General features: G+C 40.7%; 1 protein-coding gene across 6 annotated transcripts in view; it reads left to right on the forward strand.

Annotated features, from left to right (window-relative positions):
• Nucleotides 1-819: 819 nt before the first annotated feature.
• LOC138420283 (interferon-induced very large GTPase 1-like) overlaps nucleotides 820-18934 on the forward strand; it is a 71634-nt gene continuing 53519 nt past the window's right edge. For 4 of the 6 annotated variants that reach the window (XR_011249205.1, XR_011249204.1, XR_011249203.1 and 1 more), the window contains exons 1-2: nucleotides 820-1136; nucleotides 5834-5903. The gene's annotated coding sequence lies outside the window, so the exon portion shown is untranslated. Of the gene's footprint in view, nucleotides 2396-5833; nucleotides 5904-18934 lie in introns of all 6 variants that reach the window. The other 2 variants (XM_069553393.1, XM_069553394.1) reach the window with 2 other exon arrangements.

Here is an 18934-nt window from a genome sequence, read left to right on the forward strand (position 1 = left end):
TATTATTTTTATTATTGTATGAATACGTCACTTTTTATTTACCATGTGACTGTGAAAGGACATCAGGATGGTTTCCAATTTTTCACTTTTATGAATAGTGGTGCTATGAACATTCTGGTGGATATGTCTTGATGTATGTTTACACACAGTCCTGTTGGCATATACATAAGGACGAAAAACTTTACTTATTCCTGTCACTTATTTATATGTACCCATAAATTCTTCTTTTGAATTTTTTTCTTGTCTACTTTTGTGATACCAATTGAGATTTCTTTATTTCATTTTATGATTTCATTAGTTAGGATGATGGACAGAGAAGCCTGGTGGACTACATTCCATGTGGTCACAAAAAGTTGGACATGACTGAGCATGCACACACACACAGAGAAAGGCATCACCCTTTTATGTCATTACTAACTTTCATTTTTATATGTCACATTCAAAAATAAATTTTTACCAGCTTGGTACATTTTCACTCTCATTACCACCAAACACATACACACACACACAGTATCCTCACCTATACCACCTTGTGCTGTATTGAGCTAACTGGAATTTTTTAAAGTTTTTATTGAAGTATAGTTGCTTCATAATATTGTGTTAGTTGCTATTGTACAGCAAAGTGAATCAGCTATACAAATACATATATCCTCTCTTTTTAGGATTTCCTTCCCATTTAGGTTACCACAGAGCACTGAGTAGTTTCCTGTGCTATACAGTAGGCTCTCATTTGTTATCTATTTTATACCTATTCTGTATATGTCATGGCCCAGGGGAAAGGGAGGGTGGGGCCGACGGAGCCCGCGCGCGGGAGCCCTCAGTCAACCGCGGCTGAGGGCTGCGGTGGGGAGGAAGGGCGCGTCTGCCCCTGCGCGTGCGTCCCCAGAAAGCTCAGGCGGGTGGGACGAAAAGAGAGGGAGGAAGCGGGGCGGGCCAATCTGGAACAAGCCAATATCAGCAGCGCGACCCGCAATGCCGCTGATACGGAACCCCGGGAGCTAGAGCGCAGGTCCAGCGGGGCGCAGTCCGGGCGCGGGAGCGAGAGAGAGAAGACCGAAATGGAGCGCGGACAAACTGGCGGCTAAGGTTGCCCCCCACCCCCATTCTCTTGTCCGACTCCCACCCTGGACTTAGAGGTGATTTTCTAGGACCTCCCGGAGGCCACACACCCACGCATAGCCAGCGCCGCTCTAGTCTAGAGCTGATCCAGAGCGGCGGAGTCGGACGTTCCTACCCCAGGGCGCTGGGAGGGTAACTTGCCCAGTGGCACCCAGATCTAGGGATGGAAGGAGCCGGCCAGCCGCCGTGGCGGAAGGGAGGTTGGGGTTCTCGCCTCTGCGCAGGATGCGACAAGCTAGCCCTAGCACCTCATTTCATGGAAGCTGGAGGCCGGCTGACCCCCGCGCAGAAACTGAGCGGGCGGGTTCGACTTCTCAGCCTTCGGGGTGGGATGCTGTGTCTGGACCCTCAGCGAAATAGGGAGCGCTGTCTTTGGAGCGCTGATGCCTCCGCCGCCGCTAGTCTCCCGCCGAAAATAGATGGGGCTTCTTGGCTTGGCCCCTCCTACACCCGCCCGGGTCCCCGCACTTTTCAGTTTTGTGTTTTTAAAGAAAAACTAGGGAGTTCTTCGGAGAAGGCAATGGCAACCCACTCCAGTACACTTGCCTGGAAAATCCCATGGGCGGAGGAGCCTGGTAGGCTGCAGTCCCCATAGGGTCGCTAAGAGTCGGACACGACTGAGCGACTTCACTTTGATTTTTCACTTTGATACATTGGAGAAGGAAATGGCAAGCCACTCCAGTGTTCTTGCCTGGAGAATCCCAGGGACGGGAGAGCTTGGTGGGCTACAGTCTATGGGGTCGCACAGAGTCAGACACAACTGAAGCGACTTAGCAGCAGCAGCAGGGAGTTCTTTCCTTGTAAAAGATCCAGGCGTTAGGAACCTGGCTTCCGGTAGCCCGGTGTCCTTGTATTTAGACTTCCTGAGCCTCCTATTCTCGGTAATGTGAGGTAATATATTTCCTGCCTTGACTTTCGTCAAAAACTAACCGAGCGACCTGGCAGAGAGGCGTTGAAAATGTTACTGAACAAGTGGAGTGCATAAAACAGGGTACCTAGAATTTCAAATTGTGGTGCATGGCGTGGTGTTTGGGACCTTGTTGAGCCTTTCTCACCACGTTGAATGCTTTCCAGTGTGGTTAGTAGATGAGTGGACACAAATAGGTGAAAGGATTTTTTAAGACTACCTAGCAGAACTATTTTGGAGAAGGAAATGGCAACCCACTCCAGTGTTCTTGCCTGGAGAATCTCAGGGACGGAGGAGCCTGGTGGGCTGCCATCTATGGGGTCGCACAGAATCGGACACGATTGAAGCAACTTAGCAGCAGCAGCAGCAGTATGTATATGTCAGCCCCAAATTCCCATTCATCCCATCCTCCTTTCCCTCTTGACACCTATCTATGTATTTGTTCTCTACATCTGTGTCACTATTTCTGCTTTATAAATAAGATCATTTACGGCAATTCTTTCTAATTCCACATATATCCATTAATATATGATATTTGTTTTTCTTTTTTTGACTTAATTCACTCTGTATAAGAGTCTCTAGGTCCATCCACATCTCTACAAATGACCCAATTTCGTTCCTTTTATGACTGAGTAATGTTCCATTGTATATATGTACCACTTCTTCTTTATCCATTTCTCTGTTGATGGACATTTAGGTTGTTTCCATATCCTGGTTATTGTAAATGGTGCTGCAATGAACACAGGGGTGCATGTGTCTTTTTGAAATATGGTTTTCTTTGGGTAACTGCCCAGTAGTGGGATTGCTAGGTCACATTTTAGTTCTATTTTTAGTTTTTTAAGGAATATTTATACTGTTCTCTTTAATGGCTATGTCAATTTACAATCCCGCCAACAGTGCAGGGGTTTCCCTTTTCTCCATACCCTCTCAAGCATTCATTGTTTGTATGAACTAGCTAGAATATTCATTATAACTGTTTTCAATTTTTGCCTTATACAGTAAAAATCATTTACGCTAGTAGCTTTACTTTTTCCTTTACTAATTTGGTTGACAGATAATCTTAGCATCCAAATCATATACCTTAAGAAGATTGAAAATGGTGCTATGATATCATGTAGCAATACCATGCTACTACTGGGAACTCTGACATCTGTCTGCTTTTATTAATAACATATCTGTAAATAACCAAGATTTTTCATTTGCTTAATATTCAAACTCCTTACTAGCTATTCTACGAATAGGAGAGTATTTCCAGGATATAGTAAACAGAGTTGTTTCTGTTGTTGTTAACTTCATATAACATTTGATCTAAATTCTCATTATGGACAGTCAGGCCTACTACAGCTCTGGGAAATAGTCTATTTTTTTTTTTCATTGATAATTTTTGAAATTATCAGAAATTTCAGGTAATTTTTCTGACCATATTAGACTCGGTCACATGTCAGCAGCATTTCTGGATCTAGCCTACCTGTCTCCTTAAAAAGCTTTAGAGCTCTGCACAGGCCTTTCCATTTCTTTATCCTTTGAAGTTAAACTCTTAAGAAATTTAACTCAGCTGAACATTCTAGCACAGTAGTTGAATTTTCATGTGTATTCATTCAAATACTGAGATAGAAACAGCATTTCAACTGGAAACTGAGAAGTAAAGAGAGTCAAATGATACATCATCATGTTCAGGCCAACAGAAATGGCAAATTTAGTTTTTACACTTCCACCTTTTCTCCACTAAAAAATGTTTACCTAGAAGAGAGATTTTTTTTTTTAATGTGATTCACCACTTGGCAGCATTTATAAAGTGAAAGTTGAGGTGTTTATAAAAACCACAGTTCCTGAGCAGTAAGCTAGACTCTCCATGTCAGATTCTCTGTGAGTGGGGCTGGGAATACACATATTCAAGATGTCCTCAGGTAATCATTACTCAATATAAAGTCTGAGGACAACTACTTAGAAAGATTAACTCATGTTTTTAACTTTAAATTGGTTTAAAACCAAGTCAAATTCAGTCAGTCAGAAGAGTAAGGACATTACAGTCCTTAACACCTGCATTAATTTGCTGCAATTTCTGCCTGTTTTGAATAGATTCTTGCCTTCTTTAAAGAATCTATCTCTATAATTTGGCACGCAAATAGACCAAAACTATACACTTCCCTGGTGACTCAAACGGTAAAGAAACTGTCTGAAATGCAGGAGACCTGGGTTTGATCCCTGGGTTTGGAAGACTCCCTGGAGAAGGGAACAGCAACCCACTCCAGTATTCTTGCCTGAAGAATTCCATGGACAGAGGAGCCTAGCAGGGTACATACAGCCCATAGCGCCACTAAGAGTCGGACAAAACTAAGAGACTAACATTTCACTTCATTTTCATATTATGAGCAAGGTAGAGAAACCATTGATAAAATCTTTCCAGCAGCACCAAGAATGGGTAAATAAACTACCTCTAGCCCAAAAGTCCTTCACTGTAGGCAAAGGCAAAGCAGACAAGAACTAAAAGAATCTTTTCTTCTCCTCATCGTTATTCCTGCTACACACACCTCTACTTCTCTTTCATTGAACAACACCAGTATCAGCTCTGAGGCACACAAAGCTACAAAGAATGACTCATTGACATTGGAAACTATTAGACCAAGTACCTTATACACAAGTGCTCAAATATATACATTATTTTATATGTATTTTTCTTTCAGAATAAGTCGATAAAAGACAAAACAGGATCTTCAACAATGATATAGTTCTATGGCTATTACTGTTACTAGATCCTTGCTGGAACTGACAGACATGATTTTTATGTGACTTCACAGGATTTCTTCCCAGACACTCTAGTTGGAGGTGGAAAGGAGGGATCCTGGTATACAACTTAATAAAATTGGTTTACTCTTGAAGAAAATACTAGTGTGTTCTGGAACTATATACACCTAGTAAAGGCCTCTGCATTCATCTTCAGCAGAGATCATTTTGTTAGGTTACAGTAAATACCAAGGATTCAGTCTTTCGCATGAATTAAATATATGGGTTGATTTCCACATTACACTTTCTGTAGTCAATATAAAATCTTACTTTTACCATGCATCTTGGTGGTCAAAGGTTGTGTCCGTTGGGGTATAAACCAATGCTTTCAAATCACAGGCAGTTCATCTTATGTGGGGATATATCCATAGTGTGCCAGTTCCCTTCAGGGAAGGTAATCTTGAAAAATGTCTTCTGACACGTTCAACTCCTAGCCAACACTTAGCACAGTTACTCATGCAGGATGAAGAATGACAGGAGCCTGACAGTGTAATAGGACAGACAGACTCCCTAGCTTTCCAGTGTCACAACAATATCTGTCCAAATCTGAACCAGATCGTCCAGTGGAGACAATCATTGAGAAGTCTACCCACCTCCCTGTGTGTCTTTGTCTGTGCCCTCGAACTGACAGCGCTGAAAATTCTAGGTCAGTAGGCTTAGTCTTAAAGTCTTGGAAGGAAAAAGCAGCTACAGCTACTGTTCTACATTTTTTGTTCCTTCCTAACCTATATGGAGGTCAATGACTATGGGATTTCGAACACTGAAGAGGCCTTCTTTGGGTTACAGTCTCCCACATCTAAAGGAAAGCATCTCCCCACTTTGAGACAACAAGAAAATAATAGAATTGCTAAAACATTAGCAGAAAAGACAAACAGCATCTCCATTAACTTTCAGTCTGTACCAAAATTTTGAAAGTTATTTTCCATGGTCCACAATTTTCATATTGCTGTTTCCTATTATTCCTAATTGGAAATTGGAAATTTCCAATGCTGTTTCCTAATATTTCCTATTATCTCATGGCAGAAGCTTCAGGAGATGGAGAGTCACCTCTGAAAGAAAACCTACAGGATCAGCGTTCCTGACTGCAGTTGTGGTATGTAGTTTCTAGTTAAAGTAAAAATCAAATGAACAAAAAACCTTGGTCTTAATTTAGACCCTTAAGTCTTGATCTTTCTTTTCATTCTCCAACGTATGTAGGCTTCCCAGTCTTTATTGGACTTGACATATTATCATTAAACTCTGTATTATTCTCCCTGGAGTGGTGGGTCTGACATTCTACTTTCAGTCTTCATGGTCTCCTGGAGATTGGAACCTGCTTTTACCTTGGGGAGCTTCTCTTTTTCCTACATTTCCATTCTTGGTCACATAGGATGGTCTAATCCTTGAAATTTATTCATCCCATTCAAATAGCCTTTGTCTGTTTTCATGATGTTTTCCCTGATACACTTGTCACTTTTCAGGTTACTTTAGTTCATAGGCCAATCTTAACTGACTATCATCTCTTAAAATTTGCCTCTACCGCCTGGAATAGCTTTAGGCACCAAATGAATTCCATGTACAGAATAGCTCAGTTACAATCCTAAATGACCTAAACTCCAAGTCCCTTTGGTCAACTAAAAGGACATCGTGAAGGTTATATGTATCTTCATGTAATAGCCATCTTACTTGTTTGGATGGAATACTCTTCCCAGGCTATGCTTCTCTCTTAATTCCTTTCTCTACTCTACCCTGATGCATTGAAAAATTCCCTGGAACCTGATCTGTATATGTATTCCTTCCAAGTTCTCTGGTTTAGGTCTTCAAGATTCCACTAAGTTTCCATCTCCAGATTTTCCTAAACTGTGAAGCATGCTCTTATAAGTAAGAGACTCTGATTCTCCTTTGGCTAGGTGGTGGCCAACTCCTTTAGATCTGCCTCCCTTGTAGTGGGATTTACCTCATTGAGTCCCACATCCCTCTGGGCACCGAGACTGTGATTCCAACAGAGACTTTAGAAAAATCAAAAGACAGGAGGTGTTAACATTTATTGAGCTCTTCAGTTCAGTTCAGTTGCTCAGTTGCATCCAACTCTTTGTGATCCATGAATCGCAGCACTCCAGGCCTCCCTGTCCATCACCAACTCCCGGAATTCACTCAGACTCACGTCCATCGACTTGGTGATGCCATCCAGCCATCTCATCCTCTGTCGTCCCCTTTTCCTCCTGTCCCCAATCCCTCCCAGCATCAGAGTCTTTTCCAGTGAGTAAACTCTTCGCATGAGGTGGCCAGAGTACTGGAGTTTCAGCTTTAACATAATTCCTTCCAAAGAACACCGAGGGCTGATCTCCTTTAGAATGGACTGGTTGGATCTCCTTGCAGTGCAAGGGACTCTCAAGAGTCTTCTCCAACACCACAGTTCAAAAGCATCAATTCTTCAGGACTCAGCTTTCTTCACACTCCTACTCTCACATCCATCCATGACCACTGGAAATACCATAGCCTTGACTAGATGGACCTTTGTTGGCAAAGTAATGTCTCTGCTTTTGAATATGCTATCTAGGTTGGTCATAACTTTCCTTCCAAGGAGTAAGCATCTTTTAATTTCATGACTTCAGGCACTATCTGCAGTGATTTTGGAGCCCCCCAAAATAAAGTCTGACACTGTTTCCACTGTTTCTCCATCTATTTCCCATGAAGTGATGGGACCAAATGCCATGATCTTCGTTTTCTGAATGTTGAGCTTTAAGCCAACTTTTTCACTCTCCTCTTTCACTTTCATCAAGAGGCTTTTTAGTTCCTCTTCACTTTCTGCCATAAGGGTGGTGTCATCTGCATATCTGAGGTTATTGATATTTCTCCTGGCAATCTTGATTCCAGCTTGTGCTCTTAGTATACATCAAATACTGGACTGAAGACTTCACATCTGCTTACCACTTGGCACGCAGATGAGTGTACCTCCATGATTCAGGGCCTACCTAGTCACCTCCCTTTGCTGCTAAACAATAGAATGTAGCATAGATGAAGAAATTTTCAGATAAAATTAAGGACCCATACCAATTGATTTTGCTTTAACCAAAAGGAAGATTATCCTGGATAGGCTCAACTTAATCAGGCAAAAGGCCTTGAAGAGAGACTCAGCCCATCTTTAGAGACAATTTTCCCTCCTGCTGACTTATAGAAGTAAGCTATCATGTTGAAGGAAGGCCTATGGAAAAGATAATGTGGCCAGGAACTGTGAACAGTCCTAAAATCACGAGAAAATTAATTCTGTCAATATGTATAAGCTAAGAGCAGCTATTATAGTTGAAACTCTAGATGAAAATACAGCTCGGTCAACACCTGGAGTGCTGCCTTATAAACCTCGAATACAGCACCCAGCTAAGTCATGCCAGACTCCTGACAGTAACTGGGATATATCTGTGTTTTGAGATACTAAGTTTGTGGTAATCCATTTTCTAATCTTTTAAGTATGCTGCAGTGAAAGTTCAGAAGAAATTGAGGAACATGTTATTAGAAACAGAAGGAGGAAGATTCTGTTACAAAGTGATAAAAAACTTAGCACAATTATATCTGGGAGTTATGTTCAAGAAAATACTTAAAAGCTGGTTTTATACTTAGGGAGACTTCCAAGTAAAGTGTTAAAAGTGACTCTTGAATTCTTTTTTCTATTTATGACAAAATGTGAGTGGAGAATGATAAATTGAGGAAACAACTGTTAAAGAAATCAAGACCTTACGATTTTGAAATTTCTCACCATCTGTCAGGAATTAAGAGATTCACAGTCTTAATCTCTGTTTAGTATGATTGTGCAACTTTTCCCTAAAACTTCAGAAAGATCAAAAGGTAAAGTAATCAGGCACAAAAATAGGCCTTGCTATTGTTTTAAGGAAAAAGTTTCCTTATAAAACTAGAAATAAAACTACCATATGAGCCAACAGTCCTACTACTGGTCTATATATACCCTGAGACAATTGTAATTGAAAGAGACACCCGTACCCCAATATTCACTGCACCACTATTTATAATGGCTGGGACATGGAAGCAAACTAGATGTCTATTGACAGATGAATGGATAGAGAAGCTGTGGTGTAAATATACAATGGGATATTACCCAGCCATTAAAAGGAATGCATTTGAGCCAGTTCTAATGAGGTGGATGAACTTATAGCCTATTATACAGAGTGAAGTAAGTCAGAAAGATAAAAACAAATAAGGTATATTAACACATATATATGGAATCTAGAAAGACAGTATTGATGAACCTAGTTACAGGGCAGCAGTGGAAACAATCCTAAAAGATGATGCTGTGAAAGTACTGCACTCAATATGCCAGCAAATTTGGAAAACTCAGCAGTGGCCACAGGACTGGAAAAGGTCAGTTTTCATTCCAATCTCTAAGAAAGGTCAGTCAGTTCAGTCGCTCAGTTGTGTACGACTCTTTGCGACGCCATGAATCACAGCATGCCAGGCCTCCCTGTCCATCACCAACTCCCAGAGTTCACTCACTCACGTCCATCGAGTCCATGATGACATCCAGCCATCTCATCCTCTGTCGTCCCCTTCTCCTGCCCCCAATCCCTCCCAGCATCAGAGTCTTTTCCAGTGAGTCAACTCTTCACATGAGGTGGCCAAAATACTGGAGTTTCAGCTTTAGCATCATTCCTTCCAAAGAAATCCAGGGCTGATCTCCTTCAGAATGGACTGGTTGGATCTCCTTGCAGTCCAAGGGACTCTCTAGAGTCTTTTCCAACACCACAGTTCAAAAGCATCAATTCTTCGGCACTCAGCCTTCTTCACAGTCCAACTCTCACATCCATACATGACCACTGGAAATACCATAGCCTTGACTAGACCGTACTTTGTTGGCAAAGTAATGTCTCTGCTTTTGAATATGCTATCTAGGTTGGTCATAACTTTTCTTCCAAGGAGTAAGCGTCTTTTAATTTCATGACTGTAATCACCATCTGCAGTGATTTTGGAGCCCCCAAAATAAAGTCTGACACTGTTTCCACTGTTTCCCCATCTATTTCCCATGAAGTGATGGGACCGGATGCCATGATCTTCGTTTTCTGAATGTTGAGCTTTAAGCCAACTTTTTTGCTCTCCTCTTTCACTTTTATCAAGAGGCTTTTTAGCTCCTCTTCACTTTCTGCCATAAGGGTGGTGTCATCTGCATATCTGAGGTTATTGATATTTCTCCTGGCAATCTTGATTCCAGCTTGTGTTTCTTCCATTCCAGCCTTTCTCATGATGTACTCTGCATAGACGTTAAATAAGCAGGGTGACAATATACAGCCTTGATGTACTCCTTTTCCTATGTGGAACCAGTCTGTTGTTCCATGTCCAGTTCTAACTGTTGCTTCCTGACCTGCATCCAGATTTCTCAAGAGGCAGGTCAGGTGCTCTGGTATTCCCATCTCTTTCAGAATTTTCCACAGTTTATTGTGATCCACACTGTCAAAGGCTTTGACATAGTCAATAAAGCAGAAATAGATAGATGTTTTTTTTGAACTCTCTTGCTTTTTCCATGATCCAGTGGATGTTGGCAGTTTGACTTCTGGTTCCTCTGCCTTTTCTAAAACCAGCTTGAACATCTGGAAGTTCATGGTTCACATATTGCTGAAGCCTGGCTTGGAGAATTTTGAGCATTACTTTACTAGCATGTGAGATGAGTGCAATTGTGCGGTAGTTTGAGCATTCTTTGGCATTGCCTTTCTTTGGAATTGGAATGAAAACTGACCTTTTCCAGTCCTGTGGCCACTGCTGAGCTTTCCAAATTTGCTGGCATATTGAGTGCAGCACTTTCACAGCATCATCTTTCAGGATTTGAAACAGCTCAAGTGGAATTCCATCACCTACACTAGCTTTGTTCATAGTGATGCTTTCTAAGTCCCACTTGACTTCACATTCCAAGATGTCTGGCTCTAGATAAGTGATCACATCATCATGATTTTCTGGGTTGTGAAGATCTTTTTTGTACAGTTCTTAGTGCCAAAGAATGCTCAAACAACCACACAATTGCACTCATCTCACATGCTAGTAAAGTAATGCTCAAAATTCTCCAAGCTAGGCTTCAACAGTACATGAACCATCAACTTCCAGATGTTCAAGCTGGTTTTAGAAAAGGCAGAGGGACCAGAGATCAAATCGCCAACATCCATTGGATAATCAATAACAGCAAGGTAGTTCCAGAAAAACATCTACTTCTGCTTCGTTGACTATGCCAATGCCTTTGACTGTGTGGATGACAACAACTGTGGAAAATTGTGAAAGAGATGGGACTATCAGACCATCTGCTCTGCCTCCCGAGAAACCTGTATGCAGGTCAAGAAGCAACAGTTAGAACTGGACATTGACAATTGACTGGTTCAAAATTGTCAAAGGAGTATGTCAGGGCTGTATATTGTCACCCTGCTTATTTAACTTATATGCAGAGTACATCATGCAAAATACCAGGCTGGATGATGCACAAGCTGGAATGAAGACTGCCAGGAAAAATATCATAACCTCAGTTATGCATATGATACCACCCTTATGGCAGAAAGTGAAGAAGAACTAAAGAGCCTCTTGATGAAAGGGAAAAAAATAAGGACAGTGCAAAGGTTGGCTTAAAACTCAACATTCAGAAAACTAACATTATGCCATCTGGTCCTATTACTTCATGGCAAATATATGGGGAAACAGTGTAAACAAACAGTGGCTGACTTTAGTTATTTTGGGCTCCAAAATCACTGCAGATGCTGATTGCAGCCATGAAATAAAAAGACACTTACTCCTTGGAAGCAAAGTTATGACCAAACTAGATAGCATATTAAAAAGCAGAGACATTACTTTGCCAACAAAAGTCCACCTAGTCAGAGCTATTGTTTTTCCAGTAGTCATGTATGGATGTGAGAGTTGAATTATCAAGAAAGCTGAGCGCTGAAGAATTGATGTTTTGAGCAGTGGTGTTAGAGAAGACTCTTGAGAGTCCCTTGGACTGCAAGGAGATCCAACCAGTCCACCATAAAGGAGATCAGTCCTGAATATTCATTAGAAGGACTGATGCTGAAGCTGAAACTCCAATACTTTGGCCACCTGATGTGAAGAGCCGACTCACTGGAAAAGACCCTGATGCTGGGAAAGATTGAAGGCAGGGAAAGAAAGGGACGCAGAGGATGAGATGTTTGGATGGCATCACCGACTTGATGGACATGAGTTTGAGTGGACTCCAGGAGTTGGTGATGGACAGGGAGGCCTGGCATTCTGCAGTCCATAGGGCTGCAGCATCGAACACATCTGAGCAACTGTACTGAACTGAATGGAAACACAGAGAACAGATTTGTGGACACAATAGGGTTAGGAGAGGTTGAGATGAATTCAGAGAGTATCATGGAAACACATACTACCATATGTAAAATAGCTAGCCAGTGGGAATTTGCTATATGATGCAGGGAGCTCAACCCACTGCTCTGTGACAACCTAGAGGGGTGGGATGGTAGGTTGGAGGGAGGTTCAAGAGGGAGGAGACCTATGTATACTTGGCTGATTCATGTTCATGTATGGCAGAAACCAACACAATACTGTAAAGCAATTATCCTCCAATTAAAAATAACAAATAAATGAGAATCATTTTAACCACACCCTCCCCAAAAAAGAGGATAAGGGTTTCCCTCACAGATACCAACCAAATTAGAAGTCCTCTAGGAAACTTAAAGGTACTGTTTCCTACTATTTCAGCAGGCAGGCAAAGCTTAGAAGGGTTTGTCTGCAAAAGATCTATAAATGTGGCTTTTCCTTAGAGGAGTGAATCCCACTGGCATTAACAGAAGATCCACAAAGTTCTTGGGAAAATCTGTTCAGCAGAAACATTACTAAGCTAATGTTGGAGAGAATGTCTGTTTATGTCTGTCAGATATAGCTGGTTTAGAGTATTGTTCAACTCCCCTATTTGCTACTGATCTGCTGGGGAACAGCCCCGGGTGATCCAGGGTAATTCAAAGTGGGGACAGCATGGTGAGAGAGATACATAGATTTAGAGAGAGATAAGGAAAGAGTTTGCAGTTAAAAAAAATAGAGGAGAGAAAGAGGCTGTATTCCTTGGTTTACATAGAAAGCGAATAAAGCCCTGAGACGAGGGACTTGAACCGTCTACATAGGGCCACAGGTGCCCGCTTGAATAGCGTAGGGTGCCCCGCCTTGGGCTCCCTCTTGCGTGGGTTTTACAAGCCCAGGCAAATAAGTATACATGGCTAGCCTCTATGCCCCAGACGAGAATCAGCCAGAAAATAAAAGTAAGAAAGAAAAGAAGACACGGGGGAACCAGTCTTTCCAGGAACTGGCCCATCCTTTATTGTCCGGAAAAACTTTTATACTTGTAGTTGTACATAGAGATAAATGTACAAAGCAAAGTCATGCAGGGTCAGCAGCTCTGACACAGGCTTTCTTTCTGCATACCCATCTGTATACACAGGTCTTAAGTGATTTACATCATCTTCTGGCCAGGCAGCCTATTAGTATTTATGGCCCTTTTCTGATAAGGGTCCGTCAACCAGAAAACTTATTTGCCTTAAAAGTGTTGTTCTTACTAAAGTCTGGTGCCACTCTCAGAAAGCACTAATTAAGGTTACATTCTTACATAGCAAGGACACAACAATTTATAACAAGGAAAGAGGAGTACAGTGATTTATAACAAAAAGTTCATTAACTCAAAATTTAGTGTTGCTAACATCAAAACTACTATATTTCTTTTTCTATATCCCAATTACATTGATTAATATCCTCCAGGTACCTAAAAGATAAAGAATATGGAGGCCTGGCAGCAGTCATTGACTCAACAATGAAACCCATTACCAATATAATTCTTAGCTCTTTAGGAAAGGCTCTATATCTTTAAGATGTTTTAAGCTACGTACTTCTCATGGTTGGGGGGCTGTAAACAATCACAAGTTGTAAAAGTCTCTAACTGTCAGGAAATTAGAGAGCCATCAGAGGAGTTTGAGCTGAGACACTCCTTTTATATGCAAGAGACTGTTAACTGGAGCTCTAAGTTAACTCTTTCCAGAGAAAGGTGGTTGGGGATAGCCCCCTGTTATGTCAGAAGAGTAGGTGGAAAGCACAGTACAATAAGGCAGGCAGACTCTGGTTTTTGGAGGTAGATGCTCAGGAAAATCCAGGGGTACCCCTGAGGCCTGATCTCAGCTTTTGCTTTTTGCCAGGCCCCCTTCCTCATGACCTTTGCAATAGGCAGGATTCCCCATGCTGGCTCCCAGCACTGATCTTCTAATTGTTTATCCATATGGAAAGTACAGCATTGAAATCTCCAACTATTATTTTAGTACTGTATATTTCTGCTTTCACTTCTCAATTTTTGCTTCCTATGTTTTAGAGTTTTGTTTTTAGGTCCCTAGGTTTATATCTTCCTGATGGGTTCACATTTTAATCAATATCTAGTGTTCCTCCTTGCCTCTTGTAACAATTTTTTATATAAATTTATTTATTTAATTGGAGGCTAATTACTTTACAATATTGTAATGGTTTTGCCATACATCGACATGAATCTGCTACGAGTGTATACATGTGCCTCATCCTGAACCCCTCTCCTGGCTCCCTCCCCATACCACCCCTCTGGGTCATCGCAGTGCACCAGCCCCGAGCATCCTGTATCATGCATCGAACCTGGACTGGCACTTTGTTTCACATATGATAATATGCATGTTTCAGTGCCATTCTCCCAAATCATCCCACCTTCACCCTCTCCCACAGAGTCCAAAAGACAGTTCTTTACATCTGTGTCTCTTTTGCTGTCTTGCATACAAGGTTATCATTACCATCTTTCTAAATTCCATATATATGCATTAGTAAAAGAAGATCAGTCCTGGGTGTTCTTTGGAAGGAATGATGCTAAAGCTGAAACTCCAATACTTTGGCCACCTCTTGCGAAGAGTTGACTCATTGGAAAAGACTCTGATGCTGGGAGGGATTGGGGGCAGGAGGAGAAGGGGACGACAGAGGATGAGATGGCTGGATGGCATTACCGACTCGATGGACATGAGTTTGAGTGAACTCTGGAAGTTGGTGATGGATGGGGAGGCCAGGCGTGAGGCAATTCATGGGGTCGCAAAGAGTCGGACATGACTGAGCGACTAAACTGAACTGAACTGATTCTGTATTGGTGTTTTTCTTTCTGACTTACTTCACTCTGTATAATAGGCCCCAGTTTCATCCACCTCATTAGAACTGATTCAAATGTATTTTTTTAGTGGCTGAGTAGTATTTCATTGTGTATATGTACCACAGCTTTCTTATCCATTCATCTGCTGATGGACATCTAGGTTGATTCCATGTCCTGGCTATTATCACAGTGCTGCGATGAACATTGGGGTACACGTGTCTCTTTCAACTCTGGTTTCCTCGGTGTGTATGCCCAGCAGTGGGATTTCTGGGTTGTGTGGCAGTTCTGTTTCCAGGTTTTTCAGGAATCTCCACACTGTTCTCCATAGTGGCTGTACTAGTTTGCATTCCCAGTGTAAGAGGGTTCCCTTTTCTCCACACCCTCTCCAGCATTTATTGCTTGTAGACTTTTGCATAGCAGCCATTCTGACTGGCATGAAATGGTACCTCATTGTGGTTTTGATTTGCATTTCTCTAAGTATTTTGGCCACCTCTTGTGAAGAGTTGACTCATTGGAAAAGACTTTGATGCTGGGAGAGATTGGGGCAGGAGGACAAGGGGACGACAGAGGATGGGATGGCTGGAGTCTCAGTGATGGACGTAAGTCTCAGTGAACTCCGGGAGTTGGTGATGGACAGGGAGGCCTGGTGTGCTGTGATTCATGGGGTCGCAAAGAGTCGGACACGACTGAGCAACTGAACTGAACTGAATAATGAGTGATGTTGAGCATCTTTTCATGTGTTTGTCGGCCATCTGTATGCCTTCTTTGGAGAAATGTCTGTTTAGTTCTTTGGCCCATTTTTTGATTGGGTCATTTATGTTTCTGGAATTGAGCTGCAGGAGTTGCTTGTATATTTTAGAGATTAATTCTTTTGTCAGTTGCTTCATTTGCTATTATTTTCTCCCATTCTGAAGGCTGTCTTTCCACCTTGCTTATAGTTTCCTTTGTTGTGCAGAAGCTTTTAGTTTTAATTGGGTTATTGTTTATTTTTGCTTTTATTTCCATTATTTTTGGAGGTAGGTCATAGAGGATCCTGCTGTAATTTATGTTGGAGAGTGTTTTGCCTATGGTCTCTAGGAGTTTTATAGTTTCTGGTCTTAAGTTTAGATCTTTAATCCATTTTGAGTTTATTTTTTTGTATGGTGTTAGAAAGTGTTCTAGTTTCCTTCTTTTACAAGCGGTTGACCAGTTTTCCCAGCACACCTTGTTAAAGAGATTGTCTTTTCTCCATTGTATATTCTTGCTTCCTTTGTCAAAGATAAGGTGTCCATAGGCCAGTGGATTTAACTTTGGGCTTTCTATTTTGTTCCATTGATCTGTATTTCTGTCTTTGTGCCAGTACCATACTGTTTTGATAACTGTGACTTTGTAGTAGAGCCTGAAGTCAGGTAGGTTGAGTCCTCCAGTTCCGTTCTTCTTTTTCAAGATTGCTTTGGCTATTTGAGGTTTTTTGTATTTCCATACAAATTGTGAAATTATTTGTCCTAGCTCTGTGAACAATACCATTTGTAGCTTGATAGGAATTTCATTGAATCTATAGATTGCTTTGGGTAGTATACTCATTTTCACTATGTTGATTCTTCCGATCCATGACAAGGTATATTTCTCCATCTATTAGTGTTCTCTTTGATTTCTTTCACCAGTGTTTTATAGTTTTCTATATACAGGTCTCTTGTTTCTTTAGGTAGATATATTCCTATATATTATTCTTTTCATTGCAATGGTGAATGGAATTATTTCCTTAATTTCTCTTTCTACTTTCTCATTATTCGTGTATAGGAATGCAAGGGATTTCTGTGTGTTGATTTTATATCCTGCAACTTTACTATATTTATTGATGAGCTCTAGTAATTTTCTGGTGGAGTCTTTAGGGTTTTCCATGTAGAGGATCATGTCATCTGCAAACAGTGAGAGTTTTACTTCTTCTTTTCCAATTTGGATTCCTTTTATTTCTTTTTCTGCTCTGATTGCTGTGGCCAAAACTTCCAGAACTATGTTGAATAGTAGCGGTGAAAGTGGACACCCTTGTCTTATTCCTGACTTTAGGGGAAATGCTTTCAGTTTTTCACCATTGAGGATAATGTTTGCTGTGGGTTTGTCATATATAGCTTTTATTATGTTGAGGTATGTTCCTTCTATTCCTGCTTTCTGGAGGGCTTTTATCATAAATGGATGTTGAGTTTTGTCAGAGGCTTTCTCTGCATTTATTGAGATAATCATATGGTTTTTATTTTTCAATTTGTTAATGTGGTATATTACATTGATTGATTTGCTGATATTATGGTATCATTGCATCCCTGGGATAAAGGCCACTTGGTCATGATGTATGATCTTTTTAATGTGTTATTGGATTCTGATTGCTAGAATTTCGTTAAGGATTTTTGCATCTATGTTCATCAGCGATATTGGCCTGTAGTTTTCTTTTTTTGTGACATCTTTGTCAGGTTTTGGCATTAGTGTGATGGTGGCCTCATAGAATGAGTTTGGAAGTTTACCTTCCTCTGCAATTTTCTGGAAGAGTTTGAGTAGGATAGGTGTTAGCTCTTCTCTAAATTTTTTGTAGAATTCAGCTGTGAAGCCATCTGGACCTGGGCTTTGTTTGATGGAAGATTTCTGATTACAGTTTCAATTTCTGTGCTTGTGATGTGTCTGTTAAGATTTTCTATTTCTTCCTGGTTCAGTTTTGGAAAGTTGTACTTTTCTAAGAATTTGTCCATTTCTTCCAAGTTGCCCGTTTTATTGGCATATAATTGTTGATAGTAGTCTCTCTTATGATCCTTTGTATTTCTGTGTTCTCTGTTGTGATCTCTCCATGTTCATTTCTAATTTTATTGATTTGATTTTTCTCCCTTTGTTTCTTGATGAGTCTGGCTAATGGTTTTTCAATTTTATTTATCCTCTCAAAGGACCAGCTTTGGCTTTGTTGATTTTTGCTATGGTCTCTTTTGTTTCTTTTGCATATATTTCTACCCTAATTTTTAAGATTTATTTCCTTCTAGTAACCCTGGGATTCTTCATTTCTTCTTTTTCTAGTTGCTTTAGGTGTAGAGTTAGGTTATTTATTTGACTTTTTTCTTGTTTCTTGAGATGTGCCTGTATTGCTATGAACCTTCCCCTTAGCACTGCTTTTACAGTGTCCCACAGGTTTTGGGTTGTTGTGTTTTTATTTTCATTCATTTCTATGCATATTTTGATTTCTTTTTTGAGTTCCTCTGTGATTTGTTGGTTACTCAGCAGCGTGTTGTTCAGCCTCCATATGTTGGAATTTTTAGTAGTTTTTCTCCTGTAATTGAGATCTAGTCTTACTGCATTGTGGTCAGAAAAGATGCTTGGAATGATTTCAATTTTTTTGAATTTACCAAGGCTACATTTATGGCCCAGGATGTGATCTATCCTGGAGAAGGTTCCATGTGTACTTGAGAAAAAGGTGAAATTCATTGTTTAGGGGTGAAATTTCCTACAGATATCAATTAGGTCTAACTGGTCTATTGTATCATTTAAAGTTTGTGTTTCTTTGTTAATTTTCTGTTTATTTGATCTATCCATAGGTGTGAGTGGGGTATTAAAGTCTCCCACTATTATTGTGTTATTGTTAATTTCCCCTTTCATACTTGTTAGCATTTGTCTTACATATTGTGGTGCTCCTATATTGGGTGCATATATATTTATAATTGTTATATCTTCTTCTTGGATTGATCCTTTGATCATTATGTAGTGTCCTTCTTTGTCTCTTTTCACAGCCTCTGTTTTAAAGTCTATTTTATCTGATATGAGTATTGCTACTCCTGCTTTCTTTTGGTCTCTATTTGCGTGGAATATCTTTTTCCAGCCCTTCACTTTCAGTCTGTACGTGTCCCTTGTTTTGAGGTGGGTCTCTTGTAGACAACATATATAGGGGTCTTGTTTTTGTATCCATTCAGCCAGTCTTTGTCTTTTGCTTGGGGCATTCAACCCATTTACATGTAAGGTAAGTATGATCCCATTGCCATTTG

This window comes from Ovis canadensis, chromosome 15, assembly GCF_042477335.2.
Source record: "Ovis canadensis isolate MfBH-ARS-UI-01 breed Bighorn chromosome 15, ARS-UI_OviCan_v2, whole genome shotgun sequence".
Lineage (NCBI taxonomy): Eukaryota > Metazoa > Chordata > Mammalia > Artiodactyla > Bovidae > Ovis > Ovis canadensis.